General features: G+C 32.4%; 1 protein-coding gene across 1 annotated transcript in view; it reads right to left on the minus strand.

Moving 5' to 3' along the window:
- Positions 1-7690, minus strand: part of LOC120420200 (TATA element modulatory factor) — a 140487-nt gene that overhangs the window by 67355 nt on the left and 65442 nt on the right. The window lies entirely within an intron of this gene.

The raw sequence follows: 7690 nt of genomic DNA on the forward strand, positions 1-7690 counted from the left end.
TGGCGTTTTATTGGTTGACGATTGGTTTAGAACTGGTACAAACAACTGACTTTACGACAGCGTTGCACGTGATGAAGACATGAGGAAATGGTTGGTTCGTAGATCGCGAGCTCTTATTGATTTGTGATTATTTAGTTTCCGGTTACGTAAGTTGGCAAACGAGTTTAAAAAATACAATTAAAAAAATAAATAAAATTTTCAAAATTTTTTTTAATTGTTTTTAAACGTTAACATTTTTAAATTTGTAAATTGCTCATATGCTCGATCGATAGAATAAAACTTGAACATCCATCGTTAAGCCGAAACATTCAAAGCATAATCTTTAAATTACTAAAAGCCACTTTTTTTTTGCTTATTTTATTTTTTTCTTGGAATGGAGTAGTTTATACAAAAAAATCATAAGAATCATTTTTTTCGGCGTAGAAATTCAAAAGGTCTGAAATTGAAAAAAAAATATTGAAAAAAAATCTAAAATAAAAACAAAAATTCTAAAAAAATATTCCAGTTTTGACAAAAATAAAATTTTCGCGATTTATGTTACATTTTGTTGAGAACTTTGGCTGATTGAAGTGAGAATGTTTTTGAAAATCTAGAATTTAAGATTGTTTGTTTGCCAGATTTGGTGAAATGCTTAATTTCGATGAATTAAGTTTGATAGACCCAAAATAGGTACTAGGCCCAAAATAGGGACAAATACCCTATTTTTTCAAGATATAAATTAAATCATTATTGTGTTTCAGAATTTTTGAGTTTTAAAACTACAGAAATTTTTAGTTTTATAGGTTAAGCATATGAGATTTTTTTTTTGAATTGTTGAGTTTAAGAATTAAAGAATTTTACAATTTAAGAATTGAAAAATTCAATAGTGTTGAAGTTTTAAAACTTTAAAAACTTAGGAATTTTAGAACTTAACATTTTCAAAGATTTAGTATGTAAAAATTATTGAATTTTAGAATTTCATTCGAGAATTTTTAAATTTAAAGGTTTTTCAGTTTTAAATTTATAATAATTGAAATATAGAATTACTTTGGAGCTTTATAGTTAAAAAAAACATTAAAGTTTTCGTGTATTAGAAAATCAGAATTTTTGAATGTCAAATAAAAGAGTTTCGAAGTTGTAAATTTTTTATTTATGTAATTTTAGAAATTATAAAGAGAAAGGTCTGGCAACACTTGCTGGATGCAGTCGAGTCTAAAATCGCGGTCGTTTGTTTCTAGATTTTGTGCTGCTAAAAAGCGAGTTTTGGTTCGAAAGTGGTGTCAATCGACGCGGAATCTGTTCGTGAATACGGAAATAATGAAGTTTTTGAGCAAATTGTGGATTTCAAGTGTTTTGTGGTCAAAATATTTTTGGCTCCTGGAATGGCGTCGACGAAATGATTTGGCGTTTTCAGAGCATTGCAGTTGTCTTGGTGTCTGCCTTCAGTGCTCGTGTGTGCGTGTTGCACATGAGGGCCTGACAGAGAGAAGCTCGAGGTTTAAGGTGGTCCTTGGACCTAAGTTTTAAAATAGAATCTGCAAGAAATTCTTGTGCTGTGAGTTATAAAAAATAAAATAAGGAAAATAATAGTGCGCGTTGTGTTTGGTGTATCAGAATAAGTAGCGGGCGAAAAAGCAAACCGAAATATGGAAAAGAGCAAAAAGCAGAGAGCAATCACAAGAATGCCGTGTGTGAAGACGGCGAACACATGGTTGTATTGGTTCATGTTACCTTTTCCTGTGTGCTTTGTAGTGCACGGTCGAATTAGTGCGTTCGGTTGCGGACGTGCGAGTGTGCGCTTGACAGGCGATGCCAAGTCCACTCCAGTGGCGTCAAAACAAACAAACACAGGCCAGATGAAGGAAATGGAAAAGAGAGTGCGAGAGAGCGCTGAGAGCGCACGATGAAGGGAAAATCTGCTACGGTTATTTTTTCGGCAGTGTGGAAGAAAACCGATGATACTCAGTGCCGTTCAGTTGTGGTCGTGCGATGGTGGTTACAAGGGGGAGAGAACGAGAAACCGTTGCTACCACGACACATCAGCAGTGCAGTGCATCCAGTTAATTTCATTTTCAAAGAGTTTTAATTGCCCAAACATTTTTGTTTTTGTTGTTGCTATTATTCCAATATGATGAGCGGGTGTACGACATGCTCTGCCCACGTAGTGCGTTGGGGGTGCTTACAAAATCATTCAATTGGCCATCTCGATGCGAAACAGATTTGTGCTAAATTATGTTAAGCAGTGAGATCTATTTTTCGAAACGGTTGTAGAGATGGAATGGAAACAGAAAAGAAATGGTAGTGATTTTACATAAAAAGTGTGTGACATATCGGGATCAAATAGTCTGAGTGAAAACATAAGTGTTTTTTGAGAATGAATGATGTTTAAAAAAGAAGAGCATGTTGATCTTTAGTTGGAGTTTTGACTAAGTCAAAAATGTGGTCTGAGGGTAGGGTTTACTTGCCACAATGTTGTGAATGATGGCGAAACAAGCACTTGTGAAAAGATCTTCGGGTGAGTTCGTTTCATGTCGTGTGCGTGTGTGTGCGCGTGGGAGAGAGAGAGAGAGAGAGAGAGAGAGAGAGAGAGAGTGTGTGTGTATCCGCGTTTATAATGTTTTTTAAATATAAATATGTATCGCCGTAGGGTCAGTCGGTTCGCGTCGTGTCCGTCGCGTTTGATTTTCGTCGCTGTCGGTTCGTTTGTTTACCTCGTTGTATTTAATGGAGTCTTCTGATTTGACACCCGGTTCTGTGCTCTCTGCCGATTTGCGTCGCGGCCGTCGCGTTTGATTTTTTTTTTGTTATTGTTCTTGATACGATGCGCGGGCGATTTTACAGGAAAGCGGTACATTTGAAATGAATAGTTAATTTCGGGTGAGCTCGTTTCATGACGGTTTTTTGTAAAATTTAGGGTATTTTGCAGTTAAAATTCGCTCATTTTTAGAAATTGCGTCAACGCGTTTTTGATTCAAGACCGGTCATTGATTTTGTTAATTTTGTTTCCACGATGTCGCGATATCAATAGATTTTGTTTCGTTTTGTAGTGTGAATTTTTAGTACACGTGACTAGACTTTTCCTTAGCATCGCAGCTCGTAAGGCAAGGTGATAAGTATTATCTCAACGTGATTATTCACGCTATTTCTATAGCGTCGCAGACTATCCCGATCGTACGTCATACGTTTAATTTAATAATCAAGTATGTAAACCGCTCCAAATTAACATACTGAGGTTAATATTTTACCCTTTAATTACATATCGTTTTGGTTTTATCTTTCCACAGCCGGCTGTCTAAGATAAAACAACTTCATTCAAAATTTAACAACAGATAAACGGGAAATGTCTCATCCGCAGCATCCGATTGCTTGCCTTGAGAATAATACCTTATACCTTTCAAAAACACTTTGATTTTGGGTCGCATCATCATCTTCTATGATGAATCCTGACCAAACACCCTTTCCTACTAACAACTTTTCAGGTTCCTGGCGCTCGTGGGGTGTAAGCACAGAGTAAATCAGCTGCCCTAGTAGCAACCTGCGCTAACTAACATTCCCGTCCCTTAAAATCGAGGTCTACAAACTGACATGGCGGGCGCCGTTGGTGGCCAATGACTGTTACCTATTCGCAATTGATCTAGCTTTAGCAATCATGGTGTTTTATCTTTTCGGCGCATTCATACATGCTGTTGATAAGGGAAACACCATTTGATCGTCGAAGCCTATGATCAGTAGGGCTGAAAGGATATTACGGTTCTGTTCAGCAACGGAGGGGCAACCATGGGTGATCTCTCATGCTCATGCTCATGCTCATGCTCATGTAATTTTAGAAATTATAAAGTGTTGGTATTTTAGAGTTTTAGAATTTTTAAGTTTTAGTAGATAAAAATTATAAATTTTATGATTGTCGAGCTTTACAATTTGAGGATTTTACAATTCAAGAATTTCAAAAATTAAAGGTTTTTGAGTTTTAAATTTATGATATAAAGATTTTAGAATTTTAAAACTTTGGAATTTTATAATTTAAGAGTTTAAAAATGTTATAATTGTTGAGTTTTACAATTTGAGAATTTTATAGTTAAAAAATTTAGGAGTTTTAGAGTTTTAAATCTAGATTTTTGGAATTTCAGAATTTAAAAACTATGAAATCTTAGAGTTTATAAGTTCTACAAGTTTTTAGAAATTGAGAATTTTGCAATTCAAGAATTTCAAAAATTAGGATTTTTGGAATTTTTAATTTTAAATTTTTGTTTTTTTAGAATTAAAAAGCTATTGGAATTATAGATTTATCGTATATCAAAGTTTAAATATATCAAAATTATCGAATCTTAGAATTTCAAAATGTTAAAGAACTTGAGCTTTTGATTTTTGATTTTTTGAATTTTTGAATTAAAAAACTCTGTAATTTAAGGGTTCTTTAATTTTAAAGTTTTAATAAATTAGAATTATTAAATATTAAAACTTCAAAATTTAAAAGTTTTGAGTTAGATTCAGTTTTTTTAAGAGTTCTGGAACTTTCGAATTTAATTCTTGGAATTTATGAGTTTTGGGAGTTTTAAAGTTTGAGTATAATAAAAATTTAGAATTTTAGGTTTTCATTCAAGAATTTCAAAATTTAAGAGTTTTTGAGATTTAAATTTTAGATTTTTGAAATTTTAGAATTTGGAAAGTTTTTAGGTTTAGTTCAAGTTTCAGTATATAAGAAATTTATAATTTCATTTGCAAATTTCAAAAATAAGAAGTTTTGGAATTTTAAATTTTAGATTTTTGGATTTTTGAATTGAAAAAAAATGTATTTTTTAATTAAATAGTTTCAATATTTTATGATTGTTGAATTTTAGAATTTGAGAATTTTACAATTCAAAAATTTAAAAATTTAATAGTTTAGCGTTTTTAATTTTATTTTTTCGAAATTTTTAAATTTAAAACTTAGGAATTTTAAAATGAATGAGTTTAAAATGCTATAGTTGCAGAATTTTAGAATTAAAGAATTTAACAAATCAAAAACTTCAAAAATTAAGATTTTTGGAAATTTAAATTTTAGATTTTTGGAATTTCAAAACTTAAAAACTTTTTAAATTTAGTTTTAGAGTTTTAGAATTTTAAGGTTTTGGTATTTTAGAATTATGGAATTTAAGAATTTAAAAATTTAAAAGTACCTATAGTAATTTTTGATTTTTTGAATTGAAAAACTCTTGATAATGATTTCAACGTTATTTAATTTTAGAATTTCAAAATTGAAAAGTTTTTGAATTAGATTTTTTGAGATTTTACATTGTTACACTCTAAAAAATAACCCTGCAAAGTTAGAAAAAACACGAAATTTTAAAATGAAAAATTTTGTTCTAAATGAAAAAATGACCCTTCTGGGTCAATGTAGATTCGAAAAGTACATTAAATTTTCCATAAAATGACATGTTCCAAAAAATTTTACAGTCGAGTAACGGAAAATGGGAGAATTTTTAAAACTTTTTTAGAGTTTTTTTTCGATGAAAAATACGTTTTTTCGGAATTCTGAGTACACCATCAAATCGGGAGTCTAATTTTACATAAAAGTCCCTTTGACACCAAATTTCTATCTCATCACTGTTTCAGACTGCAAATTATTGAAAAACACCTCTTTTTTCACATGTTCAAAAATGGAAGGGGTAGTACCGCCCCTCCGTCACGAGATGTCAAAAAACGGACCTCGGATTCGTAATCAGGGACAAAAGTTACCCTTTAGGACAAAGTTTCACGCAAACCGAAGAGGGGTCGAGGCAACTGCTGTGTGAGTTGGCGGAGAATTACCCATATTTGGAACTTTAGTATTTGAAAACATTTGAGTTTTAGTTTAAATTTTAGTATATAAGAAATCTGGAATTCATTGAAGAATTTCATAATTAAGAAAATTTGGGGTTTTAAATTTTGGATTTTTGGAATTTAATTTAAAAAAAATAATAGTTTCGAGTCCAAAGTTTTTATACTCTAAAATTTTAAAAACCTAAAATTTATGCTTTTTAAATTTTAGAATTTAAAAACTTTGGAATTTTAGAATTTATGAGTCTAAAAGTGCAATAATTGCAGAATTTTAGAAAACATGATTTTTCAAAAAATATGATTTTAGGAGCTTTAAACTTTGGATTTGTGGACTTTTAAAACATAAAACTTTTGAAATTTTAGAGTTGTAGTATTTATTGTTTAAATCTTAGAATTATTGAATTTTATTACCATAAATTTTAAAAAAAATTGAGTTTTCAATTTTAGATTTTTAGAATTTTTGAACTTGGGACCATCCATAAACCACCTGGACAACTTAGAAGGGTGGGTTTACTAGTTAGTTTACTAGAATTATTGAATTTTAGAATTTAAAAATTTAAAAAGTTTTTGAGTTTGATTTCAATTTTTGGAATTTTTTAATTTAAAAACGTTATAATTTTAAAGTTGGACAATTTTAAAGTTTCATTACATAAGAATTTTTAAATTTTACGGTTTCATTTGAGAATTTCAAAGTTTTACAATTTTGGAGCTTTAAATTTAAGATTTTTTGAGTTCTAGAATTTATTTCAATTCAATTCAGTTTTTTCACAAGCAGGAAAAAATCAGGAAAATACCTACAAAATATTTCTAGAATTTAATAACCTTTGAGTTTAGAATTTTTAGGTTTTATAATATTAAAATTTTTGAATTTTAAGATTTAAGAATTTAAGATTTGTTATTTTTCACAATCACAAGCGCACACACGCGCGCTTTGACAGAATTGTCCAACTTTCTCGAGGAGGGTCACGGAAAGAAGGCTTAACTTTTCTTGAACGCGTTTCTCCCGAGCTGCGTACTCCGCTATCTAAACAAGAAAATCGCGACATAATAAGTGAACCAAAATCACTCAAAGTTCAAATTTTCTACCCGAAAATTTTAGTGTGAGTTGGTTTTCTCATCTGTTCATCTAGTGTAGTCCGATCATAATATTTAACATTTATGGCAGAATCCTACAAAACACTTGAAATCACTAAATGGAGCGTGTTTGGTACGGTATGTCCACGCATCCCTCCGCCCCAATAGATTCAGTGAAATGTGAAGAATCCTCTCTACGGTAAACACAACACAGTAGGGCTGGCCGCTTTCAATTTTGTAATTCATTTTACGGGTGTTCTCGGATGTACCGAAATTATATAATACTGCCAAGAAAAGTGCTTTGGGGCGTAATCCAATCACGAGACGTTCCAGAGCAAACCCATTTGATCAGATTAGATTCTGTGGACATTTCAAGCAATTCACTGAATTCAAAAATTTCCATAAATTCTGTATGATTCAACTTCCTAGTTTGTTTATTTCAGCGAACCCAGATCGCGTTGCGCGATGCAATCTTGCTTTCGAAACAAGGTTTTATTGCTCTATCGGATGTCACGTTACGTGACCTTCTGAGGTATAAAACCGGACTGAATGTAATAGCCGCACTTTTCAACCAACCATGAGGTCGTCCGCAGCAGCGTTCCTGGCTTTCGTAAGCGTCCTTGGGAGTCTTCCAGCGAGGTCGAGTTCAGAGCCGGTCAAGCTACAGCTGGAACGCTTCGAACAGGTCGGCGGCGAGGGCATCGCCGACTGCTCCAAGTTGCGCGTCCGCAAGTACAACCGGACCGTGTTCGCGCTGGACGGGACGCTGCACATGCTCAAGGATCTGGACAGCTCGTACGAGGTGACGGTCCGGGTGGCGTACAGTACGATGGGGAACAAC

This window comes from Culex pipiens, chromosome 1, assembly GCF_016801865.2.
Source record: "Culex pipiens pallens isolate TS chromosome 1, TS_CPP_V2, whole genome shotgun sequence".
Lineage (NCBI taxonomy): Eukaryota > Metazoa > Arthropoda > Insecta > Diptera > Culicidae > Culex > Culex pipiens.